Genomic DNA, 17378 nt, shown 5'->3' with positions numbered 1-17378 from the left:
ACAGAGTGGAACAGAGAATGAAAAATACAACAGAAATAACTGGTTTCTGGCAAAACCGTTTTGGAAAGGGATGTTCTGTGAGACGTTCCGTCAAGAAAGTAGGTTCTACAGACCAGAGACACGGAAGCTTTACAATGATCCTGGGTCAGACTGCAGGACATGTCAGGAAAGGGACCCTAGGCCAGTGTACTCAGCCCCCACCCCTCACCCCCTTACCTGATGAGGCTACTGAACTGGGAAAGCAAGCGTCAGAAACAGAACATATTTACTGAAAGGTATTTATGAACAAGATAAAGAGACACAGGTTGTACGCAAAAGAGTGAAGGGGGTTCTTTCACCATGTTCCCCAGCCTTACTCAAGGGGTGCCTCTTAGCGGATGACGTCACCCTGGACAAAGTTTACTGACAGGTGTGACACACTATTTCTCTTGACATTGTCATTAACGAACTAGATGATGACACAGGAATCACATTCGTCAAATCCGTGGATGAAAAAAATGGGCAAAACAGCAAATATACTGCATGTAATAATGAGGATTCTAATAAACTAATCCAACAAACTAATCCAATAAGATAAATTCAGCATTGATCATTTCAAGTCCAAAATGACGCTGATGCTGACAATGACAACACATGTAGAAAATGAACAAACACAGGTTGGAAGAGACATAATTTAGCAGCCACATGTGGGAAAAACACCAAAGACTGATCAGTGAAATGGGCCAATAATGTAACGTAACTGCCAAAATACTAACAATAAGGATAACTCTTTTGCCTCCTCATTTACCACAATGCATAAAATCCTCTCCTCCAGTGGCATTAAAACTGGAGGATTCACTTTTAGTCTGAAAAATTAACAGGTAGGTAATCAAATGACAAGGTATCATTAATATGAAACAGAGACTATTATTGTCTTTATTATTGCTCAAACTATGAGAAGTTCTCGCTTCAAGGGCGCCTGGGTGGCTCAGTCGGTTGAGCATTCGATTGGGCTCAGGTCATGATCTTACAGTACATGAGTTCTAGTTCCCCATCGGGCTCTCTGCTGTCAGCGCAGAGCCCGCTTCGGATCCTCTGTCCCCCACCCTCCTCTCTCTGCCCCTCCCCAGCTCGTGGTCTCTCTCTCTCTCAAAAAAAAAATTAAAACATAAAAAAATTATTAAAGAATAAAAAAGAAGTTCTTGCTTCAATATAAATCTCACACCACACTTTCTTATCCCATCTCTCCACAGGTGTACCTACTCCGTTTTTTTCTCAGCTTTACTGAGGTAGAACTGACAAAACTGTATACTTTTCAAGTGTACAACTTGATGTGTTGATATGCATGTACCCCGTGAAATGACCACCACAATCAACTTAACACGTCCATCGCTTCACAGTTACTTTTTTGTGTGTGCAGAGTGGACATGCTTAAGATCTGTTCTCACAGCAATTTCTAAGCATACAATACAAAATTAACTGTACTCGCCCTGCTGTCCATTAGATCCCCAGAACCCACTCACCTTAGAACTGAAAGCTCCTACCCTTTGACCAACATCTTTAACCCAAGCAGCTACGTCATCGCTCCGGGCTCCACCTACCACGCACACTTGGGAACCCCTTGAACATTTAGCAACTTAAGGAGAAGCCATCAGTAGACCAGTGCTTGGGAGCTTTAAACGCATGGAATGCTTCTGCTCGGAGTTCAATCAGAAGCTTGAAAAACGGGCACGGAGGGCCGGGTGCGAGAGGAGCTTGTGTGCCACCGCCTGGACACTGTTAGGACAACACAGACGAACTTCAGGGGCCGGGCCTGGCGGGGGCCCCTTCCCCTCGGCCTGCATTGCTGCAGTGCTCCTCACTGGTCTCCGGCTCCCCAAACCCTCAACGGCACAACCAGGTGACGTTTCTGAAATGCTGGTCTCACAGGCCTGAAGTTTCCCACCAGTCTCCCTGACCTACTGGAAAAGGCGCCAACTTTAGCAGGACACGAGGCTTTCTTAACTTCCCAATCCCACCTCTGCACACATTGCCCTTGCGCTCAAGTTGCCCCAGACACGCCAGACTCGGTGGTCCTCTGGGTCACTGCACACGCTGCACCCTCCGCCCGGCATGTCCGTCCTACTCTTCGTCTGTTGAACAAACATCAGCCCATCCTTCGAAACGAAGCTCACGTTGCACAGCAACCTCCCCTGGTGTCTCTCCTTACTGGTCCCCAGAACTGAGACAACTTCCAGTTGCCATTTACCATCTAGATCATCACTGCTGTCTACCGTGTAGTAAAAAGAAAGTGAAGAATCGCTCACTGTGTCTACCAAAAGCATGGAAACAAAAGGCAGATCGGACGCACTCAGCAAGGTACGTGACCTTCACTGCACCTGCAAGTGTTTGAGCTTTTGATCCCAGCAATAAATACAGCCCATGGGATGTGTGAGTACAGCAATCACAGCTTTGATTATCTGGAAGAGAGCTGAAAAGTTCCAAAACAGAGACGTCTGTAATTTTATTGAAGCTGGTGTTTGAGAAAGGGCGAGTGCGCTAAATTCGATGTCTAGCCGACAGCCTACCGTCCGCATGTCAACACGGCTTGGCTGCTTCCTACTCGCCAATGCATACTCAGTACATCTCACTGAGAGAGAGAAAGCGTGTTTCTTTCTGCAAAGTGGTCTTTCCTCAACCAAAAAAGGGAAGCTAACTGCTGAGGGGGTAAAATGGACCATGCAAAGCAATGGTGTAGACAGGAAAAACGTGAGATAAATGAAGAATAAAATGTTGGCTCTGCTGGTGCCTCTGACCTGTGGCATGACTTAACTTTCCATGCATTTTGTAGACACAAGAAAAAAGGTTTGTGGGGACCACGTTCTTTTATCAGGCTGTCTGAGGGGAATGATACGCAAGGTCACTACCTGTGAAATTCCAAGGCTTCCTCCGTGACTGTTGGGTCTGCTTTGCATCAGAATATTTCAACTGTTGCCAACTTAAAAACTGCCCTTACATTAGGAAATTACAAAATTAATGTCGTTTTATACACTGTCAAGTAGAAACATTACTCTAAAGTGCATGCTTTATTGTCCTCACCCTCAGTAAGAGTATGTGCTAGAATTTCTCAAATGGGATCCACGTATTCCATTCGGTCCTAAATTTACTAGTAGGAACCCATCACAGTAATTTTATAAAAGGTAAGCTCAGAAAGGCCCGTCCTTCACAGAAGACACACAGCAGCAATTTAGAGACTTTTAGCCTCGGGTATCTCAAGCAGGTGTAATGTAAACTGTCAGTGAAGGCAACAATAACCCAGTCTGCTCCTCAGGTGCTTTGTGGAATAAGCAGGAGGCACAGTTTGTTTCACTGAAAAGTAACATCACAACGAAGTTTCTTTTAAAATTGCAGGGGAGGAAATGAGGTCTACGTGTCTGTCAGCTGCGGAAGACCTTTTATTGAGTGTGAGTGTGCCTCCTGGCCCTGAACCGTCCTGGTCACCTCCCATGTCATACAAATGATGGGGCATGTCTGTCCTGGGCGCTGCTGTGTACCTGATGCCTACCCACCGCCCAGGAAAAAAAGGCCCCTAACAGTTACTGAAGGAGTGAATCACATTTCATTCTGACTCTACAAAAGGAAAGATGACGAGACCTTGACCTTCAAGAACTTACTACTGTTAAAGACAAAAACAGAAGGGGAAAAAAGCCTTCAATTCAAAATAAAATTTCTTGGCAATGGAAAGCATTTCAGTTTTAAAGTAAATAAAAATGCAGGGTGCCTGGGTGGCTCAGTCAGTTAAGCGTCCAACTCTTGATTTCAGCTCAGGTCATGATCTCATGGTTCATGAGTTTGAGCCCCACATAGGGCTCCACGCTGACAGTGGGGAGCCTGTTTGGGATTCTTTCTCTCTGTCCCTCCCATGCGTGTTCTCCCTCTCTCTCTCTCTCTAAATAAATAAACTTAAAAAAAAAAAAAGTATAAACGAAATAAAAATTCAACAAAATCAGCGACCAAAAGCAATGAAATATTTTGTCAGAATGTCCTGAAATGCTTTTCACAACAATGGGACTTGTAAAACAAATTATTCTGCTTAGAAATTCTATATTAATAGAAATATAATATTGGTCTTAATCATATCAGATAGGTGAAGTCAAGGTAACACTTATCAAACGCTACTTCAGGCACCTTGAGCTGGACATCATTATTCCCATTTTACAGATAAGGAAAGAGAGACAGAACCTGCCCAGGTTCACACAACCAGTAAATGGGAAATAGCATCTGATCCCATTGTCTTAATTATATAACATGCTTTATATAGTGGAAATCAGGAAAACAGTAATAAAAAAAAATAACTAATAGTCACTTGTAATTTCAACACACAAAGATAATCCTACCTAATATTTGGTGTATAATCTCCCTGACATTTTCCCATATAATAGGTAGAAAACTGTATACACATTCTGTATTCTAGACGCTCTGTCACATTCGCCCTCCAAAATAAAATCACCAAAAAACTTAGATCAATTTACACATGCATGCGGTGCCAGGGTGGCTCAGTCAGTTAAGCGGCTAACTCTTGATTTTGGCTCTGGTCATGATCTCGAGGTTCATGAGGTCGAGCCCCATGTCTGGTTCTGTGCTGTGCCAAGCCTGCTTGGGATTCTCTCTCTCTCCCTCTCATCTCACTCTGCCCCTCCCCTGCTTGCTCGTGCTCTCTCTCTCAAGATAAACAAACATTAAAAAAATTTTTTCTTTACACACGCCATTTTACAATCTGCTTTTTCAGTTTGCAAATTCTGAATATCTTTCACATCAATAAATTACTCCCTTACCTACCTCACTGTTCATGAATAAAGGGTTTTTTCCATTACATGTACATACCACACTGTTCATGAATACCTACCTCACTGTTCATGAATAAAGGGTTTTTTCCATTACATGTACATACCACAATTTGTTTAACCAATCCCTATTATTGAGCATTTAAACTGTTTCTAGCTTAGAACTATAAACAAAGCTACAAAAATCATTTTGCAAATTAGAGGTTGTTTGTTTTTCTGTGTGTACTTTGTGGGGACGTCACCAGATTCTGGAAATGTCTTTTTCCCAAACTTCAGAGAGCACCCCGTGCAATTTTGAGACACTCCACACTAAGTGGACTTCCCATCAAGTTAAGAACCAGTGTGGGAAAGACAGCTACTGAGGAATATGGTCTCCACACGCAGCGTGGAGGTAAGAACCATTGCTACAGATTGGTCTCTGTACACATGTTTTTTTTTCCTTAGCTTAAATTCCTTGTGATGGAAATGCCTGACTAAGAGACATGGCACATTTTTGAGGCTTTCGATGAGTAATACCAAATTGCCCTCCTGGAAAGTTGTAACAATTCAAACACCCACCAGCAGGATTTGAAAGTGACAATTCCCCCGTCCCTTTGGCTAGATTTGTTTTTAAATTTTTTTTTTCAACGTTTATTTATTTTTGGGACAGAGAGAGACAGAGCATGAACAGGGGAGGGGCAGAGAGAGAGGGAGACACAGAATCGGAAACAGGCTCCAGGCTCTGAGCCATCAGCCCAGAGCCTGACGCGGGGCTCGAACTCATGGACCACGAGATCGTGACCTGGCTGAAGTCGGACGCTTAACCGACTGCACCACCCAGGCGCCCCTACATTTGTTTTTAAACAATCAAATCCCTATATGGCCTTCGGTTTTAAAAATAGTGAAATGACTGGTAAAACATATGTGGAGAAACAGCAAACAATTCAGACAACAAATGACGTATTTTAAACTTATTTAATTAATTAATTTATTTTGAGGGAGAGAGAGAGAGAGAGAGGGCAAGCAGGGGAGGGGCAGAGAGAGAGGGGGGGAGAGAGACTCCCAAGCAGGTTCCATGCTATTAGCATGGAAACAATGCAGGGCTCAAACTCCCTAATCATGAGATCAAGACCTGAGCCGAAATCAAGAGTCAGACGCTGAACTGACGGAGCCACCCAGGTGCCCAAATGCTGTATTTTAAAATACCTGTCTTCAAAAACAAAATATAAAACGTTAATGACATCAGATCCCAGCTGACAGAGCTTACAGAATGACAATTAGAAAATGTAGTGAAGCCAGACTCAGAAAAGTGCCAAGCTAGTAAGTAAAATGCCACACCTTCACTTTCTCATCTGGCTAATATGAGGCTTAATATTGGGGGCTTTAAGAGTAATGTGATATATTTTTTTAACAAGAAACTCATGAAATTGCATATTCTTTCAAGTTTTATAAATACTGTACTATATTATAGCTAATGGGGCACTCTGAAGTTGTTAAAATCCTGTAGATACTCATTTAGCAACAAGTATCTGAATGCCTATGGGCTGGGCAATGTTCTCTGTTGAGGACACAGTGGCGAACCCCACAGAGTCCCTGCCTTCAAGGAGCTGCTGTTCTAAGGGGGGAGGCTCAGGGCCCTGTAGCGAAGAATCAGCACATCGTGGTTCCACAGTCCCAGTCTGGAGCCACTGGATTCTTGGGCAAATTACAGCAGCTCTGGTCTTGGTCTCTTCGCAAGTAAACTTAAGAAGTGGACCCGATGACCTGCGACCTCTTGTGGCTCTCAAATTCTATACTTTCTTCGGTTTTGTCTGAATGCGTAAGTTCTTATTACTGATACGTGCTTTGCATTTTAAGCTCTATATAGTTCCACAAAACCTGAACCTGGATCTCCAAAAAAGATAATTTTACATTCACGGTAAAACTCTGGTGAGCCAGGTATCTTCGAGGAATAAACACAGGAGAGGTTTCCAATTAGATGAAGATTTATGCTCCCAACTTTAACAGTTTCTTTGAAGAGGTTTCTAAAACCTTCTTGCCTCCTTCACTTTTGTACTGCACTATGAATACTGAGGCATGAAATGTGAAACAGGACCTCGCTGGTACGGCAGTGGGTCTCCAAGCGTGTGGCCAGGAACGGCCGGCACCCCAGCTTTCAGGCGGCACGGCGGCACTTTCAAGGGCTGCGGCACTCAGGGCCGGGTAGCGGATTCTCATTTCTCCCCAGCTCACCCACACCCCCAGCTCAACAGACACACAATTCTGCCCACAGAACGTCTACCACTCACTGCCCCACTAGCATTTCTAATATTAGAAATGGGAAACACTACTTCTGCCACTTGTTATTTTCCACCAGATGTTCCTGCCGCCACCATTTCCACTGTCCTCAGATCCAGAGTCTCCTTGAAGGCTGCTTCTGAGAGCAGTGAGAGGAAGGCGCAGCAAGGGGCCTCAGTAACCCAAGCCCCCTTCTAGGGAAAGGCCACACACACACTTTCAGGAAGTGACATCACTTCTTTGTGGTCTAAGTGCAGAATGCTGCCACTTAATAGCACAGAGAGATTCTCAACTCCAGGCACCTATCAGGATTCCAAGTCGTCTTCTGTACCTGACACACAAAAGAAGAATTGGGTAAATGCCAAGATTTTTCTCACCTCTGTGCAAAATTCCATGAAAAGCTCACCCACCAGAAGTTCTTCTCCAACTTCCAACATAAAACCCATAAAACCGCATCTGATAAACACAACCTTTGCTTATGTGAGCAACATGAGCAGCAGTGATGGGCGAGAAAGTATCTGCTCTGATTTCAGACAACCAAAGTCTGATTTGGAATTCTGCATCTCTGTGGTTCACAGAGGAAATACAAAGGAGGCAGGAAAAGTACTTCAGCTCAAACATCTAAGCTGCTAAGTGACCACAACGAGTTACATATAAAACAGATGCTCACGTGCTTCTGCTATACCGCTAAAGAGCTTTCGCTGCAGTGACAGTGACAAGGGCAAAGCTGACTTAAGTTTTAGGAGCCACAGAATCCATCCTTTACAGTGTCTGTGCAGAACTCATGAGAAAAAGTTGGAAGAGAAACCTAGAAACAACTTACTCGGTTCTGGTATCAACCAGTTCGAATACCAAATTAAAAAATTTAAAACCCTCACTCTGCGAGATGACCAAATTCCTAATGTCACACAGAAGCCAAAAAGTCACAGTCAAGAGAAAGATAACAGATTCTTATTAAACATCTATAACAATTACTTGGCACAAAACTCATTTCCCACGCTTTCAATTAATGTAAGGGAACATGTATTTAGAATGACAAACAGATTAGAAGTTGGGAAGAGGAAATACCCCAGTTCCTGATATTCCCTAAAATAGAACATGCACACATTCTTCCTGTGAGAATAGAAGTACCTGCATAAAGTACATATATTTTATTTGCTCATTAGTCTGTCATCTGCTCAAAGGAATTCATCCATTCAGTAAACAAAACCCAAAAAAAGGCATCTTTGAAAATGTTATGCTCAAGCAAATAGCAAATCTACTGATACCACAGGTGAAACTTCTGACTAAATTACTCAGAAGTCACTACAATGTCCTGGAAAATTAGGTATGTTTTTAAGCCCTCACACTTCAATTTCATGGAAAAGCAATCAAATGCAACCAACACAAAGCAATACTTTGAGAGGATGTACATCACAGATTTGGTAATGTCAAGGGCCACAGCCATGATGGAAAGCTCAAGACTCCCGAATCCAAGTATTTTGGCCAAAATCAGGCAGGATTATTTTTTTGAAACTCCCCAATTATTCATTACTTCAACAAATATTCACAGCCAGCTGTTCCTGCTGGTGGGAGAGGGTGAGGAACAGCCAGACCCCTGCCTGCCCTCCTGGAGCTTTCAGCAGGTGGAGGAACAACCCATCCAAGGCCTCTATTCCACGTCTACAATACTACTTCACACGTGCAAACACTCGGGCACCAGGTACAGTGCCTGTTCTCCCCGGCCTGGCACTCTCCCCATCTGCTCTCCATCACGGACCCCAGCCACAGAGGCAGCCCTCTGCTCCTCTGGTAAGACAGGCCCAGCCTCACCGGAGGGCCTTTGCACCTGCGGTTCCCTCTGCCTGAGCTACTCTTCCTCCAGACCTCCAAACACACAGACTCCTTGCCTCATTCAGCTCTGCTCAAATCTCTCTACCTGAGAGAAAGTTCCAGGAACACTCAATCTAAAACAGCAGCCCCCATCCTGTCTTTACCACAGTGACTCATTACTTTCCCAGTACTTATTACTACTTGGTATCATTTCCTTTACTGCTTCTCTGCTTTTTATCCATCTCCCCCAGTAATTTGTGAACTCATTAAAAGTGGGGTCTGCCTGCCCTGTGCAGTGCTATATTCGCAGTCCCTATAAGGGTGCCTGGAATGTAACAGATGCTCAATGTATGCTTATTTAAGAAGAGCAAATATAGACAATATTAGCAGTTTTGTACTACAATGACAGGTGCCAAATAATAAGGAAAAAGAAAACATCTTAAACACTAAGAAAGTTGTTTGATAGGTTAAAAAAAAAGTATAGCTTACCCTCATCTTAAAAACACGCTCCAAAAATAAATGTAATAAACATGTAAAACTCAACATTGGCTAATACTCAAATGTTATGATGTATTAGGCTCAATTTCTAGGATTAGTACTGTTTCTACGATTCATTTTAAAAGCACTGAGATGTCAATTTTTAAAGAGCCAAATATTTTCCAAAAGCATACCTCCCCTTAAGAGTTACTTCTAACCTCCCAAACTGTACAAATTATAACCATATTATAACAGCATGAAAGTATGAGATACTGGTGATAATCTACAGAAGGCAGGTATTTCAGTGCCTAATGGTAAACAAGTCTCATGAAACAAAAACTGCCTTCATCTTCAACTTAATCAAAGGTACAAGCCTTTTCTCCATGTTCAAAAATATTTAATCTCTTATGAGTTTTTCCTACAGATTATTCTTAAAAATTTGTATCTGTTCTTTTCTTTCTTTTCTTGAAACAAAGAGGTAAGGTGTTCATCAAGGTATATGACCTTAGTTTACTGGCCATCATGGCTCAGGCTTCATCACAAAGACATCAAAGATCTTTACGGGTCACTGTGAAATTATACAAAAGCAAAAAGTGTATATTGGAGAGAAGGGGCATTTATTTCCTGGAATGTGCTACAGAGACGTATGTTACTACTGCCTTTGGGAATAAGTGAAACCCACTCAAAAACTTTAAAAACACAAGTTTTACAATAATTTTATAACAAAATGTTAGAAACAACCTACACATACCTCAATTAAAAAAAAAAAAGAGGTTAAATAACTTATGGTTCATCCTTATTGGAGTACTCTCAGCGGCTCCCAGAGAATGAGCCAGCTCTCTTAAGTACTGATAGACTGCCAAGATTTAGTACTCTAAGGGAAGGGCGGGGAGCTGGTGCAGAACAGCATATACAAAGTGACCTCGTTTGCGGAAAGACAAATAAAAAGAAACATACAAAACGTTAATACTAGCATAAGGTATATCTGGAAAGATATATGTAAGGAACTAGGAACCCTGATTCCTGGGGAGACCAGGGTACTTGCTGCAGAGAAGGGAGAAAGATGGACTTTCCACTCCAGAGCTCTTCATATCTATTTGATCTCCTCCAGTGTGCACAAACTGCCCGTCCCACAAATTAATACAATACATTTCAATATCAAAATAGCGTATACGGTTACCAACATATTATTCAAGAAGACCCATTAAGAGTACAGGCTTTCAAAAATCACAAAAGTTGTTCCATTCGACAGCAGAGTTCCTGATCCTTAATTCCCAGAAGAGAATCCAAGTCTCCACTAATTAAGAGAGGCTCGCTTGTGATCTCACCTATTACAAAGCAAATAAGCCTCAGTTCAATTCTTGGAAGGGAAAGAGCTGCCTAGGTTCACCTTGAAAACATACCTCGTATTTAAATTGAGCTTGTAACTACCTAATGAAGTCTCCAAATTAACACAGTTTCCACCTGGCAATAAAACAGGACGTCAATGTCAAAAACGAGGGGAGAGTCCCCAGTTTTTGAGAACACACTAACTATTACACTTAGGTTTCCTTTCCTCTGTCAGGCTTGTTTAGACAAGGAACCCTCCGATTTTGGTGAAACATGATTTCAGATCTGCAGCAAAATAATTTTAGGGGGAGGGGCAACCATCATTTTCAGTATACAAACGCTTTAATTTTTCATTTGCAGCGGATGGGAATGGGCTTTAATTTAGGATTCATTTGTGGACCCCTGACTAAATGATACTACTAGGTCACATGACTTTTACTCCAACCAAAACTTTTTTTAATTAAAGAGAAATCTGAAACTGAAAACGAACAATGGGAAGGCAAACCTTAAACTGAAACCTTTTTGTTGAAAAATGTAAGTTAAAAGGACACATAAAAACAAATGCAAAGAATTCATTTTCACACAAATGTCACTCAAAAAAATGCACACCCGTTCTATCAATATTTGACTGTATTAAACACACTCATACAAAAAGGAACACAAAGATACCCAACGGAGAGTAAAGACCTCATATGCCGCTGAGTTTGTTTTTTGGTAGCCGAAGGTGGGCACCAGAATCCCATTATTCAAGCCCTGAAGTTAATGCACAACCACCTGACGTGCAGAGTTTTCTGTAGGGGTCAGAACTCAAGACTCCAGGTCCTTCCTTTCAGACAACACATCAAAAGTGGCATCGTGCAAGAAGCCTCACTTTGATCGCTAACACTTCAACTTTGGCTTTATCGAGGTTAGCGCCTTCGGACAGAAGCACATAAAAAGTACAGGTAAATTAAATACACTCATAAATAAGGGAGGAAGAGAGAAAGAACTGATTAATGAAGAGTCGAGGCACGGGGTCACGCAATCACCCGGCTGGTTACATCTCCAAAGGAAAATAAAAATTAAAGCTCCTTCCCATCCCCCAGGTAGCCTCTGGTCTCAGAACTTACTGCCCTACGTGGGGCAGAATTTCGCGGCCAGGGAGTGGGCGCCCTCCCGGACGCGGGGTGGCCCGAGGGCGCCGGAGCACGACCCGGAGCATTCCCCCCACCCCGGTGTCAGTCCTCGCGGACGCCCCCAGACCGGAGCCGGCCGGAGCGCTGCCCCCCACCCCGCCCGAGCCGCCAGGCGCTCGCGGCGACGCGCCCACGGCACCGGGCACCGGGCACCGTGGCTCGCGCTTCCCCACGCCCCGCGCCGCGCCCACCCGCCTCCGGCACTCACGGGCCGCTCCCGCGCCGCTATCTCGCCATCCCCCGCCGTCCGCTCGGCCGCCGCCCGGGGGCTGCCCGGAGTCCGCAGTCGCCCGGGGACCGGAGGCGAGGAGGAGGGGGGCCGGGCACAACCCGCCGCCGCCGCCTCGCCTCCCCAGTCCCAGCGCCGGGCTGCTCGAGGCGGCCACGAGCTGGGGGCGGCCGGCTGCCCTCCGCGAGCCCTGGGAGTCGCCGCCGCCGCCAGAGCCTCCAGGAGGCAACGCTAACGGCCACGGCCACGGCCGAGACGCTTCAGCCCGGACTGCGGCGCGCGGGGGCGGTGCCTGCACGCCGCTCGGCGGGGGGCGCTGCTGTCCCGGCCCCGCCCCCAGTCCCGCCCCGCCCCGCCGCCCGCGCCCCGCGCGCCCCCGCCGGAAACCGCCCGCGCGCCCCCGCCGTCCCCGCCCCCTGGCCCGGCCGCGCGCGTCCAGCCCTCGCCCGAGGGGCCGCCTCTGGGAGTCGCAGGAGCGCGGCCGCGCGCGGGGTCGGAGCGCCGAGGGTGGTGCTTCCGCGGAGAGTCCTGTCCCGAGGCCAATCTCGGAAGGTCATGGAGGAGCCAGGGAGAGCGAAGCGGACGGGGCCGTGCAAATCCCCACAGAAGGCCGGCTGAGCGTGCGGCGGCCCTGCGGGAAGGAGAGTGGCTCCCGAAACGCTGTCAGTGCGCCTTGCTAACGTTGCGTTGAGGACTGGAAAATGTGGGGCCGTGCTTTAGCCTCCCGTGTGAAAACACACGAAAACCGGCTTCTGTGCCTCCGCGAGGGTGGCGGGGGGGAGGGGAGGAGGAGCGATTGCTTAGATTATAGGAGTTACCTAAAAGGCGCCCAGGGCTGGGGCCCTGCGGCTCCAGCCACCTTCCTCCTCTGTAGTGCAGGGCTCCCTCAGTCCGAGAGGGCCCGCGGGGCATTCTGATAATATCCTGGAGCCATCTAGTCTTGCCTCCAAGGCGTGGTGGGTTTATTTGTGCAAAGAAGAAACGGATCCCTTAATGGGGTGAGATTTTTTCCTCCTTGCATTGTTCCCATTTCCGCAGTTTCACTTGGCCTCGATTTTCTTCCAGAGTAATGCACCAAATGAAATTAGCTGGAGAGCGCTTGATGGCGCAGAATCATGGTTTGAAGATGTTTACACTCTATGCCGGACGCGTTTGATGATGTTCTCTTTGGCACGATTAATTTTGCAAAGTTAAGAAATGTGCCAGATAGAGCCCCTGGCACGCAGAGTCACAGGGCTCTGCAGACACACCTTTGATAGGAAGCTAGCTTGTTTGTTTCATTTGTGATTATTTGACGCACCAGCACCAAAACCAATGTGTTTTCTAGAGACCTTTGGGTGAAATTCTAAACTGGCAAAATGAAGCTTATTTTCTGAAAGAACGTTTCACTATTGATAATGTGACTAAAACAGGCAACCAAACACCTGCAAGAATGTTAATTGAAAAGTAAGCTTCAGAGACAAAAAATGTGTTTCACAGTAAGACATGGTCCCTGCTAGTTCCTAAGAGCCAACTCCATCCATGTGAGTATTTTATTTTTTTTTCCACGTGCATATTTGCAACACCAAAGCTAAATGCTTCCTATTGTCCTTAAGATCTTGTTTGGAAAACATGGTTCTTCTCTGTGTACCTGAAGCTCGGTTTAAGATATACAACATTGCCTTTTGTTTACCCCCATTCTTGAGTCCATGATGGTTAGAGAAAGTTATTATTTATATTGGAGAAGCCTATAACTGGCTTTTCCATCAGGCACAGTGCCTAGGGCCCATAATAGCTTTAGGGGCCCACGTCAATGGTCTCATTTCAAATCAGAAGGAAAAAAGTTAACATTAAGGTCTAAGAGAGTGTTTTAATATACATTAAAATATTTGTCATTACACGAATACAATGTTAAAGTAAATTTTTTAATTTTAATTTATTATTTTTTAATGGAGGAGGGGATTCAACAGAGGCAAAAGTGCCTAGGGCCCCCAAAATCATGTGGTCCTGTTACCTAGGATTGAAAAGTTCCTTTTCATGAAAAATATTTGCAGTTTTAAGCACATAAAATGCTAACTTCTGGAACTTTGTTTTCCAGATAGAAAGGAACAAAGAAAGATAAAGGGAGAGAGAGAGAGAAGAAAACATTTGGGGGGATAATGCCTAGCCTAGCATCCATTGGGTATATACCATGTACCCAGATCTGTCCATTACTCATTTAAGCATCATGATGCACCTGTAATAGAGGTATTGTTATTGGACCTAGGCATTGATGCAGTTTTTTTGTGAGGCCTGAACTTTATGCAATTGGGTTAGTCCTCTTAAAGTAAAAACCAAATGCAGCCTACTCATACTGCTCTAGCAACACCCAACACAAGGGAAAGTGACAGAGGGAAAATCCACGTGCAAAAGGACCTCAATCCCAGCTGATTGTGGTTAAAAGAGCTTACTTTTGCCAACTGTACAAAAACACACAACCGCGTGAATGTATTATTGCTAGGACTCCTTCCAGGGCCATGAAGGGGGGCCTGGAAAAGATGCCTTGAAGCTTAGCTTTAGTTAGCTCCACAGAAAACTGCCTCTGATGTATGCCCTCTACCTAGTTCATAGGTCAGGAAACTTAGGAACTTGCAGCAGCTCCTAAAGGCCACCATCGTGCTCACCACATACCCAGGTCTGGTTTGAAGAGTGGGGGGGGGGGGGGGGGGGGGGGGGTGTTCACACTTCTCCCACGAAATCACGGATTTTATATTTCCATACAAAGAAGTGGCTTTAAAAATACGTTGGTAAGGGGCGCCTGGGTGGCGCAGTCGGTTAAGCGTCCGACTTCAGCCAGGTCACGATCTCACAGTCCATGAGTTCGAGCCCCGCGTCGGGCTCTGGGCTGATGGCTCAGAGCCTGGAGCCTGTTTCCGATTCTGTGTCTCCCTCTCTCTCTGCCCCTCCCCCGTTCATGCTCTGTCTCTCTCTGTCCCAAAAATAAATAAACGTTGAAAAAAAAAATTTAAAAAAAAAATACGTTGGTAATATCCCTATTATGACGAGGCCATAATTCAGTTTGCAGCACTTGATATGGTCCTGTCATCTGTGCTGATAGGAGTAAATTTTTCTTAACTATTGTGTAAAAAGTGTACTAACCATTGTGGATTCTCCTAGGAATCTCAGCTTAATTTCAAGGGCCATGGATTTCACTCAAGTGTCACAGGCTAGTCAATTTGTAAATATTGCTTTATCGAGTATTTACTTTTTTTACAATTTCATGAGCTGTTGCAAAAGAAATATCAGAACAAGAATTTGTTTCTTTTGATGCTTAGGTCTTATAATATGAAGAGCCTGACACATAGTTCCCATTAAATGCTCGTTAAACAGCAAGAATGAAATAGAAAAGATCACGTAATTGGAAGTAAAAGGGTAGGTTATATTATAAGCTAAAATAAAATGGAATGAAGCAGCGAATTGTTTAACTTCTTGCTGGACAGCAGAATTTAGCTTCTTAGTTATTTTGTGCCCAAGATTTGCATTCTTCTTTCAAATTCTTGGCCGTTCTCCCTGCTTTTCTGTTTTATGTTTCTTTTTTCTTTCTTTTTTTTTTTATAAACAAGATTTCATTTGAAATGCTTAAAATATAAAATAATCTCTAAGTGAAACAAAAATCGTACTCATACCTATAATGTAAGTTCTGGAAATGAAAGGCTTTGTTCTCTGAAAGGGTCAATCACCCACAGAAGAAGCAACCTTGAGAAGATAAGGTTTTGTTATTAAATTACTTCCATCTTGGCCCTTAAGCTGGCCTCTTGGGATGTGTGATCTAACATGCATAGTGTTTATCAATCGAGGGGATGAGAACTGGCTTTGTTTCTGAAAGAAATTTTGGAACTGAATAAAAATCTACAAATTAAGTGTAGTGATTAACCAGTGAATAGGTGGGGTGAGCGAAACTGTTCTTTGTTTTAAGCCTGACTGATAAATGTAGATTTAAATTGGGTTATTTTAGAGCACAGTTTTGGACAAGATTCAAAACTTTAATTAGATCCCTGTAACAAGAAGACATATGAGAGCAATCAGCTAATTTTCTCTAGATGTCATGTTCCTTACCCAAAGTGGTCTGGAATGCTATTTGAGGGGCATGAAAAATGCGATAAACACCATGAAAGATAGTATCTGCCCAGGATACCGTGTAGAATATTCCCTCTCAGATAAAAAGATTTCAGGGGTGTTATGGAAACTATTTCGGTAAATTATTATATCCCTAGCATAACCCCAACAGGATTACATTTTGTCTTTTGTTTATTTATACTGTGCCTTCTTCCAAAGAGACTTAAGGTGGTTTACAGTGAAAGACAAATATTAAAAAGGACAAGTCAAAAAAACTCTGGCTGAGACAAATAGCATTTGAGCACAAAACTTAGCTCCAAGCTTCCTCATAGCCAAGTGAAATAGGGGAAATGAAGATTTTCATAACTCCCATTGTCAAGTAGAAGGAATCACACAGTTTATTTAGGAGAAAGTCTCTCCTGGCCCAAGTTCTGAGAGGAATTTAAGAGTCTTTATATAAGGGATACTCGAAAGTTAAGAGAGGTGCCTGGGTGGCTCAGTCAGTTACATGTCCGACTCTTGATTTCGGGTCAGGTCATGATCTCACAGTTCATGAGTTCCAGCCCCACGTTGGGCATCAGGATCTGTGCTGGCAACGTGGAGCCTGCTTGAGATTTTCTCTCCCTCCCTCTCTCTCTGCCTCTCCCCCACTCACACTGTCTCTGTCTCTCTCAAAATAAATAAATAAACTTTTCAAAAGACCTAAGTTAAGAAGGACACTACACAACATAATTTTTGGCCATCTTTTGGTGGCAAGCAGAGCTAATACATTTTTTTTTCCTGGTGAATAGCTTTGAAATTGCTATTGTTGAAAGTAAGTAGCAAGACGCCCACAGGGTTATTATTTTTTTTAGACTGTCCTTTGAAGGCAAGCCAAGGATGTAATATCAAAACCTTGGTTTTCCCAGTTTCCTTCTTTATAACAAGGGGTTATTAAACGTACCTACCTCGTTGGGTGGTGGAGAGAATAAATGAGTTAATTCCTATAAAACCACTCACCGCTGTGTTACTTTTGCTAAAATTTCCCTCAGCCAACGTGTGCACATACAGTTTTCCCTCCCTTCTTGTAGTCTGTCTTGTATTGCAAACAGCCTCGAGTCCCTTTTGGAAGAATGCATTATGCATGTGCCTGGCACAGGGTAAGTGATAAATGTTAGCTGGGAATATTCTCATTATTACAATTTCTGCTCTCCCTCCTAAATCTATCAAAGCAGATGTGAGAGC

General features: G+C 44.1%; 1 protein-coding gene across 2 annotated transcripts in view; it reads right to left on the bottom strand.

The window, feature by feature from the left end:
* The window catches only part of LIFR (LIF receptor subunit alpha), an 80307-nt gene extending 67970 nt beyond the window's left edge, over window positions 1-12337 (bottom strand). Inside the window, exon 1 of one of the 2 annotated variants that reach the window (XM_047853470.1) lies at window positions 12060-12337. The gene's annotated coding sequence lies outside the window, so the exon portion shown is untranslated. Of the gene's footprint in view, window positions 1-11450; window positions 11561-12059 lie in introns of those variants that run through there. The other variant, XM_047853481.1, reaches the window with a different exon arrangement.
* Between the last annotated feature and the right edge of the window lie 5041 nt (window positions 12338-17378).

Source organism: Prionailurus viverrinus, chromosome A1 (assembly GCF_022837055.1).
Source record: "Prionailurus viverrinus isolate Anna chromosome A1, UM_Priviv_1.0, whole genome shotgun sequence".
NCBI lineage: Eukaryota > Metazoa > Chordata > Mammalia > Carnivora > Felidae > Prionailurus > Prionailurus viverrinus.
This window is presented reverse-complemented; position numbering and strand designations above follow the sequence as displayed.